The sequence below is a fragment of the Augochlora pura genome, chromosome 5, assembly GCF_028453695.1.
Source record: "Augochlora pura isolate Apur16 chromosome 5, APUR_v2.2.1, whole genome shotgun sequence".
Lineage (NCBI taxonomy): Eukaryota > Metazoa > Arthropoda > Insecta > Hymenoptera > Halictidae > Augochlora > Augochlora pura.
Window position 1 is genome coordinate 12,731,394 of NC_135776.1, and position 27,386 is coordinate 12,758,779.

At 50.9% G+C, this 27,386-nt stretch overlaps 1 protein-coding gene across 1 annotated transcript in view; it reads left to right on the forward strand.

Moving 5' to 3' along the window:
- The window catches only part of Sli (slit guidance ligand), a 445,854-nt gene that overhangs the window by 155,481 nt on the left and 262,987 nt on the right, over nt 1-27,386 (forward strand). The window lies entirely within an intron of this gene.

The window sequence follows — 27,386 nt, forward strand, 5'->3', positions numbered from 1 at the left end:
TCCCAAGACTCGCTCGATCGTGATCGCCTAAAAAACGAAATTATGAACACTTTGGCAGCCTTTATCGCCGATCTCGAACAGCTACAATAATTCCCAATACAATCCCGGGTACCAAAGTCCGAAGACTATTTTCACCGCGTAGATCATTCGATCGTCGGGTGTGCGATCCGAGCCCGAGGAAACGGTGCTCGAACAATACCGGTCTCGAAACGAGAGAGATCGATCGGCTCGCCGGATAACGCCTTCCGCCGCGGTGTTCGATGAATTTTATGTTTACGAAATGGCTATGATCCGCGCGCGGTAATGGGATTTCCCGGAGTCGCGAGAGGGTGGAAGGGGTCGGCAGGGAACAGTCAAACGAGATTACGAGTAGATCGTGCCGTTGGATGTTCCGGAAGGTTAGAGAGCCGCTTCTAACGAGATAAACAGGCACTAAGTGCAAGCCGCTTAGGTTACAGCGGACGCCTTTCCGCGCCGCGTCGCGCCGCGCCGCGCCGGGATAGATCGGGAACGACGATCGCGGAGATTTGCTCGCGCGAAACCACGGCCGTGAAATCTGGTCGCGTCATTCCGCTCCGCGCCGCACGGCGACGGAGATCTTGTTCGACACGGAACAGGTGAAAGCTGCCGGGAAGAATCGTCTCTCTCTCGCTCTCTCTCGCGGCGTTTCGGTACACGCGACGCTGAATTTCAGCGTATCGCTGTAATCTGACGATCCGAACGACCTGGGAACGCACGAAACCTGCTAATGCGACGATCGCTGCATGTCCGCAAGATTATCCGCGGCCGATCGGCTCGTTCTACCGTTGCGGCTTCTAATTTATTCCGCGCGGAATTACGCGCTGCATTGCGGATCAGGAGAGACACCCAAAAGGTGGTGCAAAACTTGTCGTAAGTTTCATAAACGTTTTCAAGATTGAAAAAAACAAAATTCTGTTTGAGAGAGTAGACAAGATTGTTCGAAAAACGCGGAACTCGATCTTCTTTATCGCCGCGTCGCTTCCGACATTGCGACGGAACATTCTTGGGCGATGAAAAAGGATAGAACGATCGGGATAGGTCGAATACCTCGAAGATAAGCATTCGATCCGCTCTCCGGTGGCAAGTCTCGAAGCTCGTAAAATATTCAACGAGACGGAAATTCGAGGCACGCGTGGAGGATCTCCGTTAACGCGGCGCGTTCGGCGCGTTTGGCGCGATCGACAATTAGAATAATCGCTCGGCGATCGATCTCAAGTTAGCCGCGAACGCGTCGCCAAAGAAGCCGTTGGTAAGACGCAGCTTGTGGCCTATTTCTCGCGTTTTTCGCCCCGTCCGAGGAGGGCTCCGACACCATCGTCGGCCGACTCTATGGTTTCTCGAGGACGTTGCGCTATTAGTGGCGGGAAAATCAATACCGGCGATGTTCCACTTACCGGCCGGCGCGTGTTTCTCCGGTCTGTCTCGCGGCGACAAGGAACTCCTCTCTCGGAAAAGGCTCGGCGTGCCTCGAATAAGTCGTCGTAATGGCGCGGATAACGCGTACGAAACGGCAGCCGTCGCCCCGCGAGCACTCGCCTCGAGATACCGGGAACCTTGTATCCCGCCCACGCGTCCGGCCGAGCTCGGGAGAGCTTTTTGAAAAACGCGCCACCGTTCCGCGAACGCTAATCTATGGGCCAGGTGGTGCACAACCCCGGTATCGGAACCGGTCACTCGCGTCTCTGCCTCGCGCGTTGCTGGAAATACCGAAACCAAATGTCACGGTTCGTCCTCGTCGTCGCGATCCGACTGTCCGTTTCTGCGCAACGGATGACTAGACTCGACTCGACGCGTTCAATTCTCTCGGATGAAATTTCGCTAGTTTCTTCCGACAGACTCTTTCGCGGAGCATGTTTTTGAAGGGATTCCGAGGAATAGGACGGATCGAAGTATGTAGAATAGTTTACGGTATCAGGAAGCATGCGACAGCGCGTATCTGTAAATTGAGTGATCCTGCGAACGAAAAGTAGAATGGCCTTACACTCGTCGCGGGATCGAAACACCGTTGTAATGCGACGCAGAGATATGTTTTACAACGGCAATGAATTCCGAGCCTCGCCCATTCTCTATTGTCTGGGTTGCTTTTATATGAATTTCATTACCGTATTATTATCATGGCTCTGTTCGCGACGTAATAAAGATATTAGGTTTAGGTAGACAGACTTCCGGTTGACGTTTTTAACAAAGTACAGAAAACCCGACAAGCGGAGATCAGAGTTTCGATCGAAAATGCAAAGGTATCGAGGAAAATGAGTCCGGTCGATTACGCCATAAATGTATAGGAGGTTCGCAATGATCGTAGGAATAAAATTCGGTTCTCCGAAGCGTGATCTCGACGGTTTGGACAAACGGCTCCCACTTGCGACGGTAATAAAGTCAAAGAGAATCGCGTGAAAAGTTCCCCACGAAATTCCACGGTGGGATTTCGAGGACTGGGAATGTTTGCGATGGAAGGGACTGGCCTGGGTGAAACCGGCGTGGCGCTTGAAAGGTAAATGGGAAGGTCCGCGATGACGCGAGGCGAAGTCGGTGTAGATATTGCATCTCGGGTATCGCCTCGAAGAGGCGAACGGCTCGTATAAGAGAACAAGGTCTCGAGCGTGGTTAAAGTGTTCGACCGCAGTGTCGGGGCAGGTGTGTTTTGCAGCGAGGTGCCGTGGCCAGTTCAAGAGGCAAAGAACGGCAACACGTGAATGACCTTCGACCCTGCCAGGCTGCCTGCTATTCCTCCGTTCCTCTTCTTGCGAGCGTGGTGCACGTTTCGCCTGCGCATCCCCCTGCCATTCGCCATTCGCCGTTCGCCGTTCGCCATTCGTCTTCGTACCTACATGCCGTCGCGTCTCGATTGATTTTCTCTTGCAACGCCAAGACTCGCGGAGCCCTCCCCCCCCCTGGCCCCTGGTTCCTCGTTCGAGGACCTTTCTGTCTTGCAAATTTCCCGGAGATATTCAATCGTTCGCGAAATCACCGACGCCGAGACCGACCAAGATTTCGAAAGTCGTTTTGCGAACCAAATAACTTTGGCCGGAGTTTCTGTATCCTATAAATAGCCGATCGCTCGTCTTCCTGCCGCCGACGATTTTCTATCGGAGGCGCGAAAGGTCGCTTGGTACGGGTCGGTCTCGTCAAGCTCCGGATGTTTAGCCTTTTACGCTTATGCGGTGCATATCTAATACAGCTATTGGAGAAACTTAATCGATTATTTGTTCGTAGCAAACTTGTCGAGTTTAGAAACTCAATTACCAGACTGTGAAAATTATAGTCCGTTTAAGAGCCTTATCGCGTAATCCTCCCAGTCATTCTTATCGAAAACGAGACAGTTTCGAAAGCACTCGTATTTTGACATATCAATTTCAGTTACGAAAAGACCAATGTAACTAACAATATCGTATTTGCTGTCTATGAATGTAAAATGCTCGCGAAACTTTTGTAGAAATTATGGAACAGCTGGTGGAATAGAGATTTCGTCGTAGCGAGAACTATATTGCCGGTAAGAACCACTCGAGTATTACAGTTTGCAGACGAGAACCGATCCCGGTAACAACGCGATACACATTGTACCCGTAGGCGGAGATTAGTGGGAGACCTTGAGCAGACAGTTGATTCCGATTCGTCCGCAACGCCGATACTGAAAAATGCGATTCTCGCAGCGGAGCTTCGTAATTCTCATATCTTGATATTTATTTCAACTTCGTATCGAAGAAGCGTGAGAACATGTATGTAGCAATTATAATTTTTAGTTGTTCGTATCGAAGAGAAGCGAGCGCGTTATGAAAGTAATTCGGTCCTGGCTGTCGATATCGATTTTCTATATACTTTGGTCTTAGGCAGCAATATCGGTGGTCTTCTAAGAAGGAGGAGACCTCGATAGGCGGACTTTTGTTATAATATACTCTCGCAGCCATGATAAACTGACTTAAAATATTAGCCGTGGCTGCTCGGTAATATCGGAGACTCTAATAATAAAGTTGAATGGCACCGATCTGCAATTTGTAATCGTTCAAACTGCCTGGTAGATTTTCGGACGCGTGTCCATTGTCCGTGCAAGTTGTAAAATATGCAGAAAGCATTCGAGCCTCGCGCGCGCGTCGTTATCAACGAGCGACGCGATAAATCTCGCGCGAGACTCGAAGATCAAAAAAATGAAATGACACGGGCTAACGAGAGAAGGCGTACGTACGAGAGCACGGACGGGCCCAGAAGCCGTCGGAATAATCGATCGCGAGGAACCGATCGTGTGGCGCGATCGGACAGCTCGAGAGAAACCTCGATCGGCGCGGCGGAGGATCTCGTGACGCGTCGGAGGAGCAGAAATCCCGCGTCTCATCGCGATCTCGCGATCGTGAGGTTGCATTAACAGTACCTTACGTTCACCGGGCTCTCGAACGTTGTTCCCCGTGGAGTGTTGACCCTGCGCCGGGCCGGAGAACGTTCTCTCGCGTCGGTGTTCGCGGATTCTCTCTCCGCGCGTCCGTCTCCGCTTTCGAACGCACCCGCCTGGCGTCCTCCCGCGGATTCGCGTGTTCGCGAAACAGCCGGCGAGAGGAGCCGAGCATAAATATATAGCCCCGGCATTATTGTGGCCCCGAGTCTCCGAGCATCGTCGTCGTTTTCTCGCTCGTATAACCCGGCGAGACGGTGCCACGCGAACGCCAGACCGAGCCGCGGCCCCCTCTGCGGTCTCCGTAGGGGTTGGGGCTCGGTTTTTTCCCTTCCAGGGGAGAAGATGAATGGGCCGAGGGCTACACCAGAGCTACCTGTGATACACTCGGATTTGGCGCGGTGTTCCGCGTTATCGAGTTTCTTGCTGGCGGGCCAGTTTGCGGCCAGGAAAACACCCAGAGAAAACCACCGTGTAATGCGTCCGTCGCGGTAGGGGTTCCGGTGCTCTCTCCCGGAGGCCGCCCTTCGATGGCCCGTTAATTAATTAATTTCCTCGATTTTCGGTTCGCGCAACGATATTTATATTATCGCCCGATGGATCGACGTTTCTAGGAAACGCTGACAGAAGATGACGTCTGTACTCTGCGCGATGGACCGTTCAGTCCCTGATATTCGATAATCAGGAATTGGCCGACGCGTACAGATTCCCGTCGACCGGCGGGTATTACGTCGACGGAAATGCCGTAAGCGCGACGGTCCAATCAACAGTTTCCAATTCTTCTTGGGGATAAACTATCGCTGCGGCGCGAAACGAGAGAGTTTCGGAAGCAAACGAACAAGCGCGAGGAAATATCCTCTCCGTTTTACAGCCCAAGTTTTTATCGCGGTCGGGCAAGGTGCGCCGCGGCACGGCATTCGGTAAAAGTTGTTTTTTAAAGGGTCACGTTGTAAATTACGCCGGACACGTGCCCCGACTACCAAGGACGAGACTTTCTCGAGGAGCTGGCCGCCGGCAGATCGAATCTCGCGGTTTCTGGCAACGATGCTCGCGGACGCCTCGACGAAGACGACGCTCTCTTCTCCCTCGTCCCGCGATATAACACAAATTTTCGGAAAAGAATCGCGATCGTACGGGACGCGTGTCCAACGGAGGACGGCGGCATTTCTGGCCGTGGGACGAGATAGGATCTCGGGATCCGCGAAGACTCGCGTCGAAGCTCGCGGATTCCTCGATTACGACTCTCTAATTGAAGGGGGCGTCGTTGTAGATTTGTCGGCCTTGAAATCGATAGATAAGTAAACGCAGTTCCGTGTCGTTAAACGGGCCACGAGTCGGGGGGTACAGGGTTCGATAAGCGTTTATTTGGTCCCGGTTGCTCCGGAGCTGCGTAAACGAGGAAGGCGAAGCCGCTTGATAAGTAAATGCCCCAGCCATTTCCGTTCCGGCTGTTTAATGAGTCGTAACAGCACGCGTCGCCGAGGACATTTGCATAAAAGATCGAGCGGAGCTCTGTCGCGACGAAAGCCAAGGGATGCGCGAGGAACGAAAAAAAAAAAGGAGAAACGGAAGACAGGGGGAAAGGAAAAGAGAAACGACGAAACGCAACAGTCGATTGCAGCGGTACAAAGTTGCAAGCTCCTGGTATGCTCTGGTTTTTCGCGCGAGAGAAAATTACTCCGCCAAGATAAGTGCCAACGGCCGCGGTCTCGCTCCTCGTCCGGAGCACTCTCCGATCGTCGGGGAAATTAACCAGCCGATTAAAATGTAATCGTACGGCGGTCATCCGGTGGCCCGAGACCTCCAACTTTCTACCGACAGGGATTCTTGCCGGTTTATCGACTGGTCGATTCACCTTTCAAAAGTCTTCCGCGACTCCTCGAAGGTCTGCCAACTGTGCTTCGATTCGAGCAACATTTTAAGACGGTTAATATTTTTTATCTTCCGGTACTTTAGTTCTCCATGCTCGAAGGAATTAGAACTTACTTGGGAGGGGTTCAATCCCAAAATTCTTTGCAACATTTGTCGTGCTCGTTATTATCCAGCGTAAACTAATTCAACGTCTAAACGAAGTTGGAGTTGTTCGAACGAAAAGGGGAGGAAGCACCGCGTGAACTAGACCCTGTCCGGTATCGTCGCAGGAGCTACTCTATCGCAGTCCTCCTCGAGAAGTCCTCGAGCAGCGAGATGACGCGTTAGATAGCAAGCTCGTTGCTCCGGAGTTATCGATAGTTTCCCTGTCGAGGAATTCCTGGGGTTAGCCAAGTATCCAAGTCCTAAAGAGACGAGGTTACTCGCAAGGTCTAGCTTCCACTTTTCCCTCGAATCCTTTGGTCTTTGGAGTTCGGTCCCTCGACGAATTACCTCTAATCTTCTGCAACCTCTACACCCTGTCCGTGCACTTTCGGCGGGTAGCCCTCCGGTGTACCTGTCCTGGAGTGGCATCTAAGCGTCCTGTTCTCTTCGGTCGTCGTTCCTTGCGCGCCCTTACGAGCTCCTCGGCGCCGGGTCTAGGGTCTAGCTCCGGCCACTTTAAAATTCCTCCTAATCTCGGTAGCAGAGCTCGCGTTCTACGTAAGCCGTCACTCCCTCTCCCTCTTCTTTCTCCTCGCCGGTTTTCTTCTCGGCCCGACCTTCCGCCGTTAATGACGACGATAAAAAGATTAACCGGGATTGCTCGGCGTGGATTCGTTCGGACGGCAGCCCGACTCGAGTGGTATTAAGAGCAGGAAGAGCAGTCCGATTTTAAGGACGCCCGGTTAAAAGCGTTCCCTGCCCACGGATCGCTTCGCCCTCGAACCTGCTTATCTTCCGCGATGCACCGACCCACGATCGTGCGAGCGTCTGCTTCCCGATTTCGGATGCTACAGATCCATCGATCGTCACACCCTGGATCTCGCACTCGGACGGCTATCGAGACTCTCTGCCGACGCTTTTATATTAATAGCACTTTCAGAATTCGTTTCTGGCGGATGATGCTCTTACAGCTTCGAGGCGAGGCTCTGGTTTATCGAAAATCTTGAGAGTAGCTCGACGAGCTGGCGGTCGGTGGTCGAAACGGATACTTTGGTTTATCTGTCACGCGTTTCGTCCCGTTCCAATCGATTATCGTCGCGCCCAACCGCTGGAGAAATTAATCGAATGTCGTTTTATTCAAGCGAAATCGCGCCTATATCCGCAACAATTTGTGTCGTGTAATTTTTGTTCGTCTTACGCAGCTGACGTTTCGTAAATTTTTCGTGCATTTTGTTCGATGCATCGGACGCGTGCAGGTGACCGTCTAAGACAAGTATTTATTCGGATTTATCGAAACAGCCGGGACTCGCCTAAAATCCATTAATCGGGGAACGGTTGTCGCGCGGCGCGCGTTTATCATCGCGACCAGCGGAACGCTGGGCCATTTGTTATTTACATATAATTCGTGGCTCGGTGTTACCCGGCACGACAGGCCGCCGTCGCAATTAACGCGCGATCAATTATTTTTCGATGGGTTAGGTTCGGCCCGCAACGCCGACGCCGTTTCACTGCTGCTGCTGCTGCTGCTGCACACGTTGGCCAAGGCCGCCAACTGCGATCGCGTGTTCCAGCAATAATGTCGAACGTGACCCGACGGCGGTTTCGAATAAGGGAGAGATTTTAATTTATGACGTTCGAGGGTTGGATTTTTTGAAACTCGGATCACCGGTCGAGATTAAGTGCGATTTCCGATTTTTCCCGCAAACAGAGATTGGCCCCGGATTCAAATTACATCGGTCGGCTACTCTTAAATTATTCTACCATTATTGCCGTAATATGCGCCGTGAATTCTGTTATTAACTCCCTTATCGCTATTTCCATTATCGGTGGAATACAAAGTTGAACAAAATCTTGAGCAAGATCGGCCAAGAATATTTTTATCGACTCTCGACATACGATTAAAAATGATTAGAGCAATCAATTTGTTGCGTCACTTTGTTCCGTATAATGTATTTAGGAGATTTTCGTAGCTCCTCTGCTCCAACGAACTGCTAGCAAAGTCGAACAGACAGCGGAGATATTCCGTCTTGAATTCTTGTCGTAGGTGGCATATGGTTGACAAGTTTCAGCGGCATCGTTTGGATTGGAATTGCCGCGACAGTCGAACCGGGGAAGCCTCGCATGGTGGAAGCACCCCATGTTTCGTTTTATCTTACACTAAGCCGTCTTATGCGGTTTACAGGATAAAACGAAACATATCCAGGAAACTCAACCAGACAAACAGTTTCTCCCTCGTAGACGCTGCGGCGGCCTGGGCGAATTTTCGATTCCGTTATTTGCCGCATTAACCGGTTAAATGCAACGCGAAAACGTCCGCCATAAAACTCGTTGTCCAGATCGCGGCATTTCAACGGCCTTTTTCTATCGATCTCTTCGCTAATTCTTTCAACGACGAAGCTAAACTCAAAAACATAGGTCCTCCGGTTTTTAAACAAGTTGTCCTGGACGCGATTTCAAGCATTCGTTTGGCGGAGGAAGGGTGAAAAAGCAGCGCGACGTTGTTCGTATTTCGAAACAATCCCGGAATGATTTTATTGTCAGAGATTCGTGCCGTCTCGGCCGTCGCGTCGGGAACGCGATAAAGTACAGTCCAACTCTCGACGAAATTAATTACTCCCCGTTAATCGTTCCTTCTTCAATTATTCCGAAACAAACACATTTCCCAGAGGCGCGGCGTGTTGCGCATACCTGAACCACTCGCAGACTCCCCGCAAACTTCCAAGAAATTCAGCAAGAATTTGTAATTCCGTCTGGAAAGAAACAATTAATCCCGCTTCGCTTTGCGGCGCGGTAAGCTGCGCACGAAACCCTCGGACCCTCGTTATGCCGGCCCCGTCTGAAATACCGATCGCTCGACGCATCTCAATATTTAAGAAGCTATCGGAGGTTTGCTCGTCCGCGTTACAATCGAAGAAACATTGAAAAATCACGACAAACAATTTTTTCATATACGTATATGTTTTTATACATAATTATAATTTTATATATTTATCATATATAAATATTATGAATATTTGTTGAACATTCATAATCGATATTTAGAAAACCATGCTGGATACGAGGAACAAGTTGAATCGTAAGTTGCAGCATTTCCTGCGGTTGATATCGCATGATATCAAACTTGAGCGCAGCGCAACTTTTAATTTCAGTCGCGTCATCAGCTCTGTAACAGTTTCAAATATTATTTTTTGGTTCGAACGAATCGACGAAAGTTGCAAAAATGTCGGCAGGAGCTCGCCGATTTTGCAGGCAAAGTCCGAAGACGCGTAGCAAGTTCCTCGATCGAAGCAACCACGTGCGGTATCGTGCCGGGGCTTCGGGGCTTAGAATTACAAACAAACGCGATTACGCCAGCTCCCTTGCACCTTCTCGCTCAACCCCTGGGATCGCGTTCGCGTTAGAGATCGGTGATCATCTCCAAGGAAAACTTGTTCGTCTCACGATTACGACGCTTCCTTCGCTGTTCTCCTAAAATATTTTCCGACAACGGGACTGCTTTCCCCAGTTTAGTTCAGCTGGTTCGACTCCGATCAAATCAACAACCGAGCCGACGCGGTCACAATAGCCTATCGAATCTTTATGAAATGCCACGGTAGCGTAGAATTCATTGAAAACGCACCGAGCAAACGACAGTTTGATTTTCAAGAGAATTGCGTGCGAACGAGCTAATATGCGCAAGTGTTTGCAAACGTGGTTACATATTACATTCGTTTCGCGAGACGATTATGTCGCGGGACGCCGAACCTCGATGATATTAGCGAAATACGTTGGTCGCGAAGGAGATCCGTCCGGCAAGCTACTCCGCGAGATTAGCAATGCTCGTATCGACCGAAAGTTTGCCGGGTGATTTTTCCTGCCGGGTTATCCGACTTTGTGGCAGGGCGACCCCCACACAACCGTGCTATTTCTACGCTGTTATTCCAGTTTCGCGAGCACGGAGGAACCGGAAGAAACAGCGAGACGCCACTCCGCTCCGCGCTGGTTCCTTCGCGGTCGGAGCGCATTTATCTGCGTCAGTTTTAGCTGTGATACCAGCGCGACATTTAGATAGGAAGAGCCTCCCTCGCATCGAAACTCGAATAGACTCGTAAAGTTCGCGGCCGCGGCGGAATAGAAATACGAAAATGTCCTCATTTCTATGCGGTTTTTGACAGTCGCACGTTTCTATCACCGTTTTATCCCGACTTCCCTCGCGGCAACGTAAATCAAACCGGAATTCCGTGACGACGCGCTTCTCTCTCTCTCTCTCTCTCTCTTTCTCTCTCTCTCTCTCTCGCGCGCGCATTGCTAACTCGGCCCACTCCCGCCCCTTGCGAAGAGGAAATACTGGGCGGACGGGAAGCCATGAGTCACCGGATAGGGTTGCCTCTAAATATTGAAATGAATCTAAATAACGCGATGAATTTTCATCGTGCGAAACTCCCTTCCTTCTCGACGATAACACTGGACACACACGGGCCACTTCGACGAGCTTTCTTCGTGTTAGGTCAACTTGGGTCAGAGCTTGAATATGAAAACGATTCGTTGAATAATTCGACATGTTCGCCTACAGAATCCTCGGCGCCTCCTGGAAAATTGATTAATCGAATGAATGGAATAGAACGAAGGAAGGGTATCGGCGTAGGCCGAAAATACGGGAAAACTCGCTAGATAGGCACCTGGGCAATTACGCCGTCTAATTACCGCTAACAGTCGAACGCGTTCTGGGTCTTACGATCGACTATTTGAATTAATCGTCGAATTACCAGCGTCTGATAGCTTCATGGACTCGCCTCGACCAAGATAGCCCTTAAGCATCGCAATTACGGTGGATCTGCTCGGGAATATAACACGCAAACCCTCCGTCCCGAGACGAGGTGTTTCCTGGGCTTTCGCTGATTTAATCGAGTCCCGTTGATAAATCCACGTTATCATTCCGCGGCTCCGCTCGAACGGCTGGAATTTTAATAGACCAGACCGCTCGCTCTTTCTCGGACGCCTTTACGATTCCTTTAAATTCCGTTGAATTTTTCGAGCGCCCGGCACCGCCACCGTGTCGAAATATTTTTAATCTGTCCGCGAAATATTTGACTCGGTCGGTGAAATATTTCGTGGGAAAAGCGGGCCGATTGACTTTAATCTGCCGACCGTTTTCTAATAATTCTTCGTAGCTATTTGCAAGTTGTTAACAAGGTTTCCGCGAGTCGAGCTCTCCAGGTGCCAACTGTAATTTGCGAGGGAATAAATCTGGCTGAAATCGATGCGGAGCTCGCAGACGGGGAACTCTCGGCGTCCGTTTCATCGATCGATCGGATGGAACGGGTCGTTTGCGGAGCAGAAGCGGCATTATTACGGTTTCGGGTGCTCGGCGTCGGCCGAAGCTCCGTAAAAACGTTCCGGAGCGGTGGATCATTTTTATCTTTTATTTTCCATCGGCGTCGGGAACGTCGCGGGTCGAACCGGAAACAGGTACGTCCGAGCAACAGGCCGCATTAGCTGTTTTATTGGACACCTGGTGCGTGCTGTACTTTCGAAATGAAACATGGAGGGATTTACTGCCTAGGAGCGTTCGCGGCGGAAAAATGCAACGTATTTTACGCGCGCGCGCGCGCGCGGGGAAAAAGAGTCGCGCACGGTCGCCGCTGTAACGAGAGAGTTGACTCTACGAGCGACAAAAAAGCCGGAAAAACTACGGGAAACAAAACTATAGAAACTCGGGAGAGCGAAGTCGTTTCGCGACGCCGACTCTGGAAGAAATGAGCGGTGCCGAGCATGTTAACGATCGTGTTTGTGCCCGTAAATATCTCGCGAGGCTCGTTTTATCGCGCCCCGAAATTTCGAAGTCGTTGATTTCCTCCATTTTCCGAGCGACGGAGGGGGTCGCGGGGCCGACGCCAGATAAAGGGAACAAACATGGCCGTAATTTACAAGCGAGAGAATCAACAGCGCGCAGCTACCAAAGTCAAACCCCTCGTCTCGCCGAGCGCGAACTTTGTAATCGAATAAGCCTAGAATATTCGCAGGTGACGGGGCATTATACCGTGCTCGCTGTTGGACGGAGATCGAAAATATTTGGAAACCCGATGGAACCGTTGCCAGGAAATTGTGTCAGGATTGTGCGCGCCTCCTCGATACCGAGCTCGTGGACCGTTTAGACGACCTGTGAACTCTCGCGGCGTCGACGTTGTCTCCAACGACGTATCGATTTCTACGATCACAGCCGCCGCTAAACACCCCTCGTTTTAGCTCACGCAACGAACGAGTTTCTTCTACTTTTTGACACCTCTGCCGGGGAAATAGAGGCGGGCTACTTTCCAAATTTCGTTTTACGGCTGGGAGAATATTCGCAAATCGAGTCGCAAACTCGGAAAGAGCGAAGCAGCCTCGTCGGTATTCCTCGAGCGCGCCGGAGGTTGGGCAAACTTGTCACCCCTGGAAACGACGCCGCGCTCCGTGGAAACGCGCGATCGCGACTCCAGAATGTACGCCGATCGCGGCGACGGAAGGCTATACTTAGGGAAGATTCTAAACGCTTGGCCCCGTTCCCGAAACAGCCGAAAAATATATGGCCCGTCAAAACAACAGGCGGCCGTAACACCCGCGCAACAACGCTCGCGAAAAGCGGGAACGCGTTCCGTCCGCTGTTTCCCGAGATATAATTAGATAATTAATGCCACCGTGCGTTTCTACCAACGAGCTTCCCATTCCGCGCAACCTGCTGCGACTTTTCAACTACGCGCAGCTTCCGAGATTACTTCTGCGCTCCTTGAGCGACTTCCAGCGAATTTGCGCTCGACTAATTTCGCGATTGTTTGCGGAATTTCACAGCTATTTCGAAGGGCGCGTCGAAACCGATCGAGCGGACGATCCTAGCTCTCGGTTCGTTGCTCCACCACGGATCTCTGCTTTTTCAAGGCCCCGCGCGACGCGCTTTAACCCGACTCCACTGAAATAAACGAGCTAAAAGCTGTCTTTCCCCGGGACGAGACAGAAAAATCTTGGATCGGGCAAAAACTATCGGCATTGTCCGCTCGGATCGAGGCTCGAACGGCTCCCCGCTGATCCGGGGACAGTGACAGGGACAACGTCCGACTATATTCGAATTCTGAAGCGACGCGTCCGCGAAACGTGTTTACGGTATGAAAGTTAGCGGCTCGGTTACCTGTGAAACACGGTTCGACGGACAATTATCCGCGCGTGTCTCCTCCACCAGTCCGTCTCTCATCGACCGGAACTACCCCCCCGTTCGCCCCGTGTCGTCGCAACCTCTCCCCCCCCCCCCTCTCCCGCACCACCGGCCGGTTTCCGACGACGAGGACCGGAGAGACGAGCGAAAATTCGGTGACGATTATTAACGGGAATCTCACGGCTCGTCCGCCGACGTTGCTCGTCGTTCGCGGATCGTTAAAACGTCCGTGATTAATTGCCACCGGTTAGGACGGTGTAACGAGCCCCTTCAGACCCCGAATAAAAATAAAGGATCGGGCACGCTTGTAATGGCCGGTCGATAAATGAATTTTAATTGCGACCGGCGACCGAAACGGATTCCGGAAGTAACGAGAAATCGAATCCGGTAATGGCGGAACGACGCGCGACTCAAGTCCACTCCGAGTATCGATCGCGAGACCCCGGGAATCGCCGGCCAAGTTCGCCGATCTCGCTAATTGATACTCCGATCGAAACTTGCCCCTTCTCGGGAACACCGATTATTCCCCAGATTTCGAGGTAAGCTGCCAAAGCTCCTCTCCTCGAGGATTCGCCAAAACGACCGTCGCCCGTTGGCCCATTTTTACCAGCAACGCGTTTGATTTTATCGTTCGCTCTCCGACCAAATTGTTGCTGTCTCGTTATTTATTCGCCGGTTGTCTGTCCAGTTTCGAATTCGATAGAAACCCCCGCGAGTCGCGCGAACGCAGCGGATGAATGGTTAACACCGGAGATAAATGATTCGGTTCGCTCGTGACACGGTAAAATAAAGAATGTTATGCATACGTTCGTGGTTCGTGGTTCGGCAAGCACGTTTGAATAAAGTCGATGCACAGGTGAACAATTCGCGGAATTGGCCACCAGTGTGTCACCGGTCTGGTAGCCAACTTCCTACGTTTCGTTCATGAATAACCAAGAGAAACTCTATACCAGGATCCTATAAGCTCGTTGAACCGTTAGGTACCGCGCGAACCTACAAGAATCAGATTTGTGTATCTGGCATCGACCGCGGTATTACAAAACACTCTTGCCGAACGACGTCCGCTCGATCCTGGTCCATAGACGCAAACTGTCCGTTCGAAGCTGGACGCGATGCGATTAGCTACCGGCAATTTAATATCGACTATGCCACAGTATAATTTGATCCGCGATATTAATTTGTTCGGAAGTAGGACAGTTGGCTGGAATCGGGGCGGTATATGTATATCGAGCAACTCGCGAATTTCGTGTCGTCGATCAGAGTTGGACAAAACCTTGTTCGAACAAGCGTAACCGTGTTCTCGTTGGCGATACGTCGATTTACATTTTACCACGAGTCATAGTTTTTCGCCGTTCGACCGTGTATGCAACCAAGGAATTCTGCGCAGAGAAACAATTATCGCGTCAAGGTTGATATCGGTCCGTAACAATTTCAATTTTCAGTTCGGTTTCGCATCGATGAGATCGTTTCATCGACCCGTTTTCTACGAAACGTCTGCCCTTTGCATCTCCGATAAAATTGAACAAAGTTCAGTCTGCAACGGATCTTAACAAGTTTCGGTAACTTTACCGTTTTTCCCGACTCTCCTGCTGAACTAACCAGCCAACAAATTCTTGTTCGACCGGTTCGCGTTTTAACAAGTTGCCTGAAAAGCTGGAAAAATCATCGCTGCTGGCCATACGAAAGCGCCACGCGTACGAACGCCGATGTTCGAGGGATTCGCGATGTCGCATCGACAGGTTTTGCCAAAGATTTTTATTATGCAGCCTCTGGCGGAGCCGCGAACATGGTCGGTGCGAGGGTGCTCTGGGATTGCGGCCGGAATCAGGACACTTCCGCGGCGAGTTCCGCATTTGCGAATGCACGTACATGGCCGTTACCTCCCCGGGCTGCTAACCGAACAAACCCACGTCGTTTATGAATAATGATAATGGCCCGTTTAGCCCCGTAGGAACAATAGACGAGTTGTAGCCCGGTCGTGGGAGGAGGCTCTCGAAAAGATAACGGATGTACGAGCGTGTCTTCATCGCTTCGCCGGTTAATTAAGCCCGCGTGGCTCCGTTCGCCAGCCGAATGCAAATCGGGGCCGCTCGTTTTTCGGTTCGACGCGAAGACGCCGCTATTTTCGCCCGTCTCGCAGACGATGAGGATGGCGATGACGATGACGAATGCGTTTCGCGAAACAAATATGCAAATTATCGAAAAGGCTCTCGATTATTTACGGTTTCAACGAAGCCTCGACGATTCTAACGTACCGTTTTCTTTTTCTGTTCCAGGTAAGTCCACGGCTTCGTACTACTTCTTTTTCTGGACGCTGTTGTACGGTAAGATGGGGACGAGTTGGAAAGCGGGTTTCGATTGGTTTCATTTTCGAAAACGCTGATTTTGGTTAGGATGCGGTGACGAAGGTTCTTACGCGGCGTCGAACCCCGGTGTCAATGGCGAAGCGATGGCTGCGGATTCGGCTGTGGTCGATTGTCGACCTTTTTTTGGTCGATGGTGTTTTTCGCGCGGTTTCCGCAGCGACCGCGTTCATTTATGTTGCGGTTTCGTCAACCACCGGTCCGCCTAACTACGGATGCCTTCGGAACAACACGGTTCGACGCGATGGAACAGGAGTCGACGAGGGTGGTGTATCGGTGCTCGAGGCAGGCGATAAAGTGTCTCCGTCTGGCCACAGACTTCGGCCTGTCGCCGCATATCGTCAGAGTATCTTGTTCGCCGCTCAATTACACGATGGATGGAATATTTACATGCAACGTAATTGACGTTCGGCCGCGGACCTCGCTCGTGGTTCGATCACGCGATGCGACGTATTCTTTGCGGTGAATTATGCTTTCCATGCGCCTCGCGCAACTACGGGCCAATAATTTACGGTTTTCCTTGCCCGCGGTGCCTTCCAGTCTCTTTTAAACCTCGTTTCATTTTCGAAAGATTCCGAGATCGCCAGCTTAAAAGGATTAAAAGGTGCGGAGTTGAAAGGTTTCCGGAACGCAACGGTCTACGATAGGAACAAGTACGGAGCTTCGACTATTTTTCGCTGGAAGGAAAGCTAGGATATTTGAGTGTTCAAAGTTTCGAAGGATCAAAGATTGCGCGTCGAAAATGTAACGCTTCAAAGGCCAGAGCGTGTTGCGTCACCGATTCGCGAGGGGAGAGCCGTTTAGAAATTCGACTGCTTAACGAGCAACGCAAGATCGGTATTAGATTTCGCATTTTTCTCCCCGGGTGCAAGATAATAAATCGCGAGAGCGGCCATTGTCTACGCCGCGCGAGCGTTCGTAGCTGCCGATTTCAATTAAGCATCGATAAATGTTACCGGGAGATGAATTAAACGGACGTGTAGAGCCGGTGAAAGGAAAACGTTGCTCCTTTGTTCGCGGTACAAAGTGCCAGACGTGAAAGTCGCTGCTTAGAACGCTTTCGTTGTATCGATTATTGTCCTGGATTGTGCCGAGACCCGTGAAAAGGTTCCCGCCAGGCTGTTTGATTTTTGTCGTCCGTGTCCGAATGTTTCCCGACACCTCGACTTTGTCGCACGACTTAATTCAAACCGTTGCATTAAAGCCATACGCGCGCGGCTACGCCACCAACGTCGGCTCGCCATTCCGTTGCTTTCACAGTCCTTTGTAAGATATTAACGGTGACGAGGAAACAATAGAAAACCTTTCGAGGCACGTTTCTCTTGTTGTCTTTCGGTTTTCAGAAACAATTCTAACGTTTAAAACGCCGTTACAATTATTTCCCTCGGATACCAGTCGACGTAATTTAAACGAATTCAAGAATATTGGGATGGCTCGTCGGTGATGACACGAGCGACATTTATTCGCAATTAAAATCGGACCGTAATTTGAATTTCGTCGAACGAGCCATTAATCGCCGGTTTCGTAAAACTCTGTGTAACCTTGACTTTCCGGCGGCCATAAATAATCGGTCGGCGCGTCGCTTGATAAACCAATTCGGCCGTGATAACCGACGGGGGTGTCGCGTGTCGGCGCGTTCGATCTCGGCTTTCTCCGGTGTTAACGAGCGAGACGATCCGGACAAATTTTCGCGCGAGCACGCGCCTACGCGTCTACGCGCCGACGAAAGGGGTGGTTGGAGAAAATGTGGCGATACGTCCACCGTTGCCCTGACACACGGACCACTGAACTGACAGCGACCAATTAATAATAACGAGAGGACGTTTCGGGATTACGAGGAAATTATCGCTTTTAACCGTGGAGCAAGCGCGTAGCCGTGCCCGGCCGAACATATCGCCGGGCCAGGCCATTAATCCATACCCTTTCCTCGCTCCATTGCAATTTCGTACGGCACGCCCGCGCCCCCGACATGCACGCCCGCTGATTTAATTAGACAAATCGCCCCAGAGCCTGGGAAGCGAACTTTTGTCGCTCTATCGGCCTGTAATGGACAGATAGCCGGCGAAACTTGCTCGAACGTCGAAACGGTGGGATCCTCGGCAAATATTTTTCGTCGACACGTTTCCAATACCGGAGAATTAGGAATCGTTTTAAGACGCCAGGTTTAACAACGTAATCGTCGATTTCGAAAATTCTATTATACAACGATCAACGAAGAGGCAAGCTAAATGGTGAAGAACGGTATGCCAATCGTTGGTTCCATCGACGAGTCCTGAACAGGTGCCTGGTGAAAGTTTGCACGGTATGGATCGTTTCCAGCTAATAGACTTTGTTTTAGAGCACGGTAATGGCCAATAAAATTCCGTTACTACGTTTCTGCGGCATTTTCTAATAACCCGCGTATAGTTGAACGAAACAGAAGAAAAAGGACGGCGGAATACTTTTGCTCGATTCACGCGTAACGAACAAGTGTCCAGCCAAAAGGAACATACCATGGATTGCTCCGAGATCGTAAACTTTGTTCTAGGAGACAGTAATGCGCGATAAAGTGACAATCGATATTTCGAGTTGCAGCTAGAATATCGTATTGTTTCCGTTTATTTCGCAGTATATTTTGTACGATGCAGCCATATCCCGATAGCGGCAACTCGGAATCTTGTATTTTACGACCCATATAGTGCAAGCTTGTCTAAATCTTGTACTTGGCGATCCTAATATCGTAAGCTCTCTGCATCGTACGCTTCGCAAACCTTAATAGCGAAACAACTTGTAGAATTATGTACTTGCTACAATAATCGCAATTACCGGAACAACGATCGCTGTTGGAAAAGCCTTGTTAATATTTGAAGAAATAGCGGAGCGGTTAAACAGCAGCCTTATATCACACCGGCGGCGCGACGCGCCGATAAAATTTAGTTGTTAACGGGATTATTTATTTTCGATTCGTAAACGGACCGCGCCATCGTTCGCGGCAGATATTGCCGCGCCATTATTATTAATTCGGAGGTCCGGGGCCGGGCGGGGATTCTGGCAGCCGGTTCGTTCCACCCCCGAGGTAACAGAGCGGCGGCCAGGGTGCATCCGCGATTTCGTCGCCGGCAGAGAGAGCGCGTCCATTTCGGCTCGCGCTTTTATTTGCGAACGCGGCAGAAACAAACGAACGAGCGCCGGGGCTAGGTGAATAATTAGTGCGCTGAAAATGAAAGTCGTCCGGCGATATTTGCTGCCTGCTTGATCACCCACCCCCGCGGGCGCGTTGCCACCGACCGACCACCCTCTGTCCGCCCCCGCACACCCGGCCCCGCCTCTCTCTCTCTCTCTCTCTCTCTCTCTCTCTCTCTCTCTGTCCTCTCTCTTTAGGTTCGCGAGCTCACAATTTCGGCTTTATCGCAATTTCATTGGCCCCCTTTTCATTGGTCGACCGTGAATAATCTGGTTAAACGACGAGGCGCAGTCTGCGCCATCGATCGATCGAGATTCACCATTCGATACCGACCCTCCGACTCTAACTATCCCCCTCCCTATTTCTCTCTTTCTCTCTTTCTCTTTCTCTTTCTCTCTTTCTCTTTCTCTTTTTCTCTCTTTTTCTCTCTTTTTTCCCTCTCCCTCTCTCAGCCGGTTTTCAACGTCTGTTCTCTCTCGCTCTCGTCTCTTGCACGCGTCCTCCGCCTCTCTGTTCATTATACCGACTGCGGAATTCCGACGTTGCTGCAACGAAGATCGTTCAGCTTTTGTAACAACGCGCGGACCGGCGATCGTTGGGAACGCAGCCTTCTAATCAAGTGAAACGATAATGAAACTAGCCCCGGTAACGACCCGTCGATGCTCTGCGAAAATATTTTCGACCTGGAAAAAGGAGTCCTCGTCGGGAGGGTTGTTATTAAGTAATTGCCGGGCTGCGGTTCTTCATTTGCTCGCAGTTCACGAAAATACTAGGAAAAGTTCGCGTTCGCGATTTAAACTGATAAAACAGCGCACGAGGAAACTCTGTTCCGAAATTGATTTGAAAGACGCAACGCAGGATACAATTATTTGGCATTCCTTTTAGTTGGTTTCATTCGAATTTCTTCTGTGGGCGCGTCAACGCGTTTTCAATCAATTCCGCGGTATTCTTTCATACTGTAAAACTTTGACAAAGAGCCGCGCGTTCGTCTCAAGTTTCTTATCGAAACAAGTACCGATCGAATTCTGGAACGTACAAATATCGGAGCAACGACCGTGCAATTTCTTCTCGTCCAGATAAACGTCTCGCGCATAGGAACGTGAACGCGATGTTCGACCACGCTGCAGCCATGCTCGGGACATCGACTCGCCGTCCTTGGTCGAATTATTTTTAAAATCGCGGTTTCCGTTCGGCGTATTTTCGCTTCCGGTTCGGGAAACGTCGCGAAACGTTGGAAGACGACGCGGACGGATCTTGTTAAAATAGTCGACGCGTTGGGAAAACAAAAGTTCCCCCCGACAGAATTCTGCAAACCGGGACGTTCGTTTAATTTGGTCGAGGGGAAGAGATGGAATCGGCGCGGTAGCGCTCCGCGTTCGTCGGCGTAGTTCCAATTAGTGCGTTAACTTTTTCATTTACTCCCAATTGCAGTATAATCCCTCGGTTAACTGCGTTTAAAGTTGAGCGTCGCCGCGGCTCGCTCGACGGAACCAATCCCGCCGACGATTCTCCGCGAGAAACAAATCTCGCCGCGCTGAAACGCCCGGTAGAGGAGGACGACGACTTCATCGGCGACGATCGTCAGCCGTGGCTTATTGTGTCGCGGTTGCCGACTTGCCGAACGCGTCGCGGCAATTACCACGGCCCGGGTTCCCTCGGAATGTGAATCGGAAACGAATTTCGTTCAATTCTTTACGCGCGTTACACCCAGAAATTTCCATGTAAATTCGCAATTCAACTTCACGGAACTTCGGCCAAGTTCCTGCGTGCGGAACGCTCTGTCTTAGCGAGGGAGCACCGTTAATAGGCTCTTTATGCAATTAGCCCCCCTTTCCCACCCCCTAAAGAATGCTTTCGAAAATTCCAGGCTACTGAAATTGTGCGGTCTTCCTGGAAACACTTGCGAATTCAATTAGTTGCTACGTTCGTTGATTTTTTGGCACAATAATTGGCTACCCTGCTGTAACTCCGCCGCTCTACAACCTTTGGACGATTGCTTTAAAATGTAAACTCTCAACGGCTGAAAGCACGATTTTGAACATTTTCCTAGCTCTGCGCGTCGATTTATTTCGACGACTCGTTGCAACGAGTCTGCAGTGCCAAATAAATGCTATAGCACCAGTTTCGTTCCGGAGAAAGTTTCGCTTCGGAGACGAAGCGGCGGTGTCGTTTCTTAGATTTCGCATAAATTTCGATAGATTCTGCGACGTGTTTGGGTTCCGTAACCTTTGCTCGCTCGTACCCGTAACCGCGTGTGCCATACACGGGGACGCAAACGCGTGTCTCGTCGCAATGCGTCGACAAATTAACACGATTCCGGTGAGCAGTGGCCAGTGGCCAGTCAGCCCGCAAACTTTGCCGGTTGCGGAGCAAAATTTCGTCCCGTCGCGATGGTTCACGGTCGAGACACGCGCGATACGCGTCGGGACGCGATAATTGCCAGGCGCGTTGCCAATTCGGCGTCCTCTCGTTAATTGATTTGCTGGAGGACGCTCGTCGAGCCGGCCGATAACAAGCTGTCGTGCTAATCGCGGATACTAGTCTTCGAGGATAAAGGAATTTTCGTCCGATTAGTCTAGAATGAATGTCTGATGGACCGACCGTTTGATCAAAATATGTACAGCTTAACCTTCCATCTGGTCGAAAAATGATTGCGCGCGAGTGAATTTCTAGAGAACCAACTCGCGTTTGTTCGTGCTACCGTTTCGACAAGTAACAAAGCGGCGGGCCAACGTTTTTCTTCGAGTCGTTTTCATCGCAACGCAGCCCCCGCGGTTCTGTCGTCGCAGCTGACGCTCTCCTCGGGCGTTCCTCCGTTGCCTGACGCGCCTCGAACGTTTTAATTACCCTAATACATTTTGCGGTAATCGGACGATTCCGAGAGAACTTCCGCGGATGCCGCGCCAAGATAACTTTTTACCCGGCGCCAGTTTCCGCCGAAAAAGAAGCGGCCGGCGGGAAGGAAGGCAGAGAGGGGTCGGAGGGGGCGCGCCGCTTCTCCGAGTTACCGAGCCGGCAACCGAATCTTCTTCGCGAGACGGCCGCACCATCCTGAAATTTCTTATTAAGTCTCGAGCAAACGAGTCCGGAGCCAGACTCGTGTTGTTCGACGGGTCTGCTCGAACAACTTTTACCTTCCGATGAAAGAAATCTGCGAAATTGTTGCCCGAACCGAGACTGACGCGTAGCCGCCAACGATACGAAACTTGCTCGCTTGATCCGTCCACTGATTTTCATGGGCCACCACCCCTGAAATTATATTAAGAGATGTATTAAGGTACTTTGATAACTTTTATAAAGACGAGGTATTATTTTTATTATTATCGTCTCCCGATAAGAAATCTCACGATCGTCGAAGCAGCGTACGATCGTTTTAGAATGTCCGAGTAAAGTAACGTGCTCGCGTACACGCATTTGCATCGCGCGAGGATTAATATGAATATTCACGAATTTTCTGCTTAGATGTTAGTTAAACACCGCCGCCGAGCGGTTAATCTAGACTTAACCCACTTTTGGTCGTATTTAAGACCCGAGCGTATCGTAGCAAGAGCTAACAAATACGCAAACACGCCGTGTCCACACTTATCGGCCGATAGCACAAGTTCGTGTCGCAATATTTTCGCAGACTTTATTTCCCCGATAGGATAATAGGATTTTGAAAGAAAATCCTGTGAAACGTTCCAAGGGAAACAGTCTTTTCTCTACCCAAAGAGGACTATGCGTTGCAGAAAATACAATTCTATAACGATTTTAGAACGGTCTCGCCAAAGTTTGTAATTCCACAAACTCGGATTCTTTATCGGAATTGCATAAAATGGGAGAATAAACAAATTTAACGCGCTTCTTTCGATCAATAATAGCGTGAATTGTGCCTGAAAGCGGAGCAAATCGGTACAGAAACGATTGGTCACCCCGTGCGTCACAGATTTAAACAACGACTTTGTAAAAGTACGAGATTAGCGTCGCGTCGACGGCAACCGCGCGAAATCTGTCTCCCGCGGAAAATCCAACGATTCCCGCTTAATCGTTAAAATATGAAAATACTTTGACCGCGTCGCCGCGACGCCGGGGATAATTAGTCAAAGTAGTCAAAGTAGCATCGATCGTGGGCGGGTTGCACCCGGCTCTTTCGATTCCAGTATTCCGAATGAAATTTATGCGCGTCCCGGCGCGGCGTAAAGCCACTCTTACGCTTTATAGAATCGTCGCGGGCCGTGCATAAAACTCGGCGCGGCTCAAAAAGTTTGTCTATTACACGGTCGGCCCGACAGAAATTTTAATCAAACTTTCAAATGAGGTTCCGCGGGAAACTCGTTGCATAAGCTATCGAAAACGTGTTACTGCCTGCGTGACACGGCTCCCCCTCTCGCTGTCGTCTCTGTTTCACATAATCGTGTCATCGTTATAAAATTACCCGGGAGAGAAGAGAGTCGGAGAGAGACGTCGCGCGTACAGCACATTCTTCCGCCACGATTTTTATTTTATTTCGTCACGCACCCGGTTACGCGAGAAGTCGATCCCCGCGCGGAAACACGATTTCCATCTTCTTTATTTATAAACCGCTCGAAATTACACACGGATACCCGGCAGGTGAATTCCGTTGCGGCGGCCGCGCTGCAAAATAAACCGAACGCGCGACGGGCCGGCTCGTTGCAGACTTGCGCGGTAAATCAAACTCAAAATTCCAGTATCCTGTGGGAAATGCTAATATCCGAACTACTCCGGAACCCTGTTAATCCGGATTTTCGTGTAACCAGAACTCTCACAGCCCAATTAATCCTCCGTTACCGATTACATAGTTTTATTACGTCTGCTGCTTGGGAATGCGTCGAGCGAGTTTCCGCTTGCGGTTATCTCCGCGGAACTTTCGTCGCGGGATCGCTTCGAATCGAACGAAAATGTGTACCGTTTGTTGTCTTTTTGCCAAGCTGTTAGTTACAGTCGACTCGGCTACGGGTGAATTTCACCGCGTCGAATAACGCAATCTCGGGAAGAAAGTATGCAGATGTCGTGCGACAGGGCATCCGACACGGTTATCGACGCGCCACCGAACCGCGAGGCCGAGGAGGATACATTTAACCCAGACGAGCGTCGATGACCTTAAACGTAGACCAAGTTGCCGGACAGTTTAGCGCGGAAATGGCGAAGCGCAAGCTCGCATGCATCCGCATGCATCGCGGAGGCGAATGCGATAAAAATTTCAGCGTACATCGCCCCTCGTCGAGTCGAGACTCGTTTCAGACGGCGCTCTCGCACATCTTCGCCGCTTTCACCAGCGAAACAACAATTACTGGCCCGTTTGTTGTCGGCCGTTAAATAAATAATACGCGGCTCGTCGGGTTCCCAGCAGAAGGTGGTTCGACCCCACGTGGCCAATCGATGCCATTCCGAGGCGTTTCCGGCGCGGAGACACGCAACCAACGCGCCGTCTCGCTTTCTCTCTCTCTCTCTCTCTCTCTCTCTCTCTCTCCTCTCTCTTTTTCGCTCGCTCGCTCGCTCACCATCTCTCTATTTCCCCGTGGCTCCGTAGCAATAACGTCCCCTGGAAGATGACACTAAACACCACGGATGAATGAGAAAACTTTGGGAACTAACATTGATCTATACGGCGACTGGGTCAGCGAAAATCCTGACGCGCCGTAACGAGACGTCGAGACTGAGATCGGTTTATCGCTGTCTCGGAAAGTTCAGGGTGGCTGATGAAGACGAATCTAGCTGGTTAATTTAATCGATTGCGCGGCAAAATATGGACGATCGAAATCGATGACGCGCCAAGTTTGCGAGGACTTTGCCTCGATATAATTAGCAGCTACAACTTGGCAAGTTTGAAGGTTCGAGTGGCTAGCTAAGCGGAAATAGAAAGAACTCGGCGACCGACTGCCGGTCTTTCTCCGGTTTACTCCCGCTTAACTGGTCGCGTTGTTCCAACGCTGATTTGCAGCCGAGAGATGCAGCATAGCAACGCTGTCGGACATACCTGTCCAGTGCCGTAAGAGATCGGAATGGTCCTGGTCCGCTGCACTTCCGTTTTTTCGTAGGAGGCGCCTAGTAGGCGTCCATAAATCCTCTCGTACGGACAGGCTCTATAAATATTTGGAGCCTTCCCGGTCTATATCCACTCTCGGCATCCTCGCGTCGGGGTTGCAGGCAGACTGGCGAGGAACGAGAGGATAGGAAAGGGGAGGAGGGGAGAGGAGAGGAGAGGCGAGGCGAGGAGAACCAGCGAAGGAGGAGCCGTTGAATACCCGAGGAACAGTCTCTCTAACCCTCTCGGCTCCGGGCTTAATTAAGCCGTCAGAACTAACGCGTAGCATCCGAACACGTGGCTATGTCAGATTTCGGTGTAGCAGTCGGACTGCGCCAAAATCGTGCAGCCGCTGCCTCCGCCGCCGCCGCCGCTGCCGCCGCGCTGTTAAATCGAGAGGCATCTGTTTCCGGATTCGCGGCGCGTACGACGGCCCGACTTCCTCCGGCCGTAATCGTTTCGAGTTTCCTCCTTTTTCCAGCGAGTCTCCTCCCTCCGGTCCTCGTCCTCCATCCTAGATCCTCCGGGTCCGGCTTCTCTCTCTCGCTCCCCCCTGTCCTATTCGTTTCCGTATATCTGGGTTACGAGCGCCACGTCCCGGCACCCCGCGCGGAATTAATTAAACCGTCACCGGCAGCGCGGACACGCCGCCACGGTCCTCGAACGTGTCCCTCGGCTCGCGCGATGAGATTACAGGTAAACCCTCGGTAAACGTGCGACCCCAGGTCCAGGGACAACACCCGTGGAACTTTCCGCCGGAAACCGAGCGCGAAACGTACGGTCTCCCGTTTGCGGTCGACTCCTACGAGGAACACCGTTCTCCGGCAAAGCCTGCGCTCGATGGTCGAGAGGCAGGCTCGACCGTGGCCCAAGGTGTTACCGTTACAGTTCTCTCGAGTTCGCACTCGTTTACGCTTCTCCTCCTGCGGAGCTGCTGCTTCCAGACTTTGCCACTCCTTTTAGCCGAAGAAGCCTCGCGTTGCGCGAAATCAGCAAGATCAAACGTTTACAAATGGACTTTTTCGAAAGATTCCAATACCGTGGCATACTGCCGTTCGCAGAGCCAAGATACCGCTTCTTCCAGGACCGATCTTCGGAGTCCTGTAGGCTGCGGTAAATCCAAAACTTGTCGAGCTGAAATGACAAACGGACCATAAAGGCGTAGCAACTGTCGCGACAGAGGGGCGTAATTATTTCGTTCGGAAGGAACGATGTTTTCTTTAGGGCCCAGCGGCGAACGAAGTCGATTCGAAAAAGCTGTCGCGACAGGGGCTCCTAATGGCCGAACATCCGAAAGTCTTCGAGGTCTTTAGCCGGGTCCGACACCGTGTCCCTATTATTTCTTCGGTCGGTTTACAAATGGTCGCGCGATGTTCCCGCGCGGTCGCTCGACCGGAATAGGCCCTTCGCAGGGCTGCGGCCACAGCGGAGAAACGACGCTGAAAAGATGAAATAGGGCGGAGTATCAACCGGGGGATTATTTATCGCCGGCTCGGAGATAATTGGTCGGTTTGGAAACCAATCAACCGACTGCTCCGCTGTTCTTATTGGCTACTTATAGCTCCGCCGTGTGGCGGACGGACTTCCATTCTCAACGACATAAATTACGCCGCTGTATAACACGCTCCAGACGGAGGAATTATTTCCTGGGCGAATTTCGAAACCAACCACCCGATGGCGAAACGGCTCCATCGGGTCAACGCGCCTACGCGCGGCCTAAATGGTCCTTTTTGCGCGCCGATTCCTGTCTTTTTTCAAACGGATCTGGAACAATCCGTTTTACGGATCGATACGATTTTAGTTTCACCTCGTTTCGCATTTGACACGACTCGCCGGTGATTTATGTTGAGAAGATAACAGAAAGTTTGCCGAACGTCCGCCGAAAATCCATAGGCTATCGGACGACCGGGTCTTGAGAAATTTTCTCGGCTATATCGGAAAATGTGGTTTCGTGAAAAACGCGTTCCAAGATTGCGTCGGAGAAAAGCAAAGCTTTCAGACACTTCTTTAAAGCCTTCGAACACTCGACGCTTACATAAGCGTTCGCTGCTCGTGATTAATTAGTTGCTAGAAAATTGCCATCGTCGCGGCATTCAATCTTCGCGTTAAAGCTTTCGAGAACTATTCTAGGCATAGGCAGAATCAAAAATTTGATTTTCGTCAACCGGCTGTACGGTACGAGTCGTCGAAATGCGAATTCCGGACTGACATTTCCGCGAGCAAAAATTGCACGGCGCCGCTCGGAAATTTGC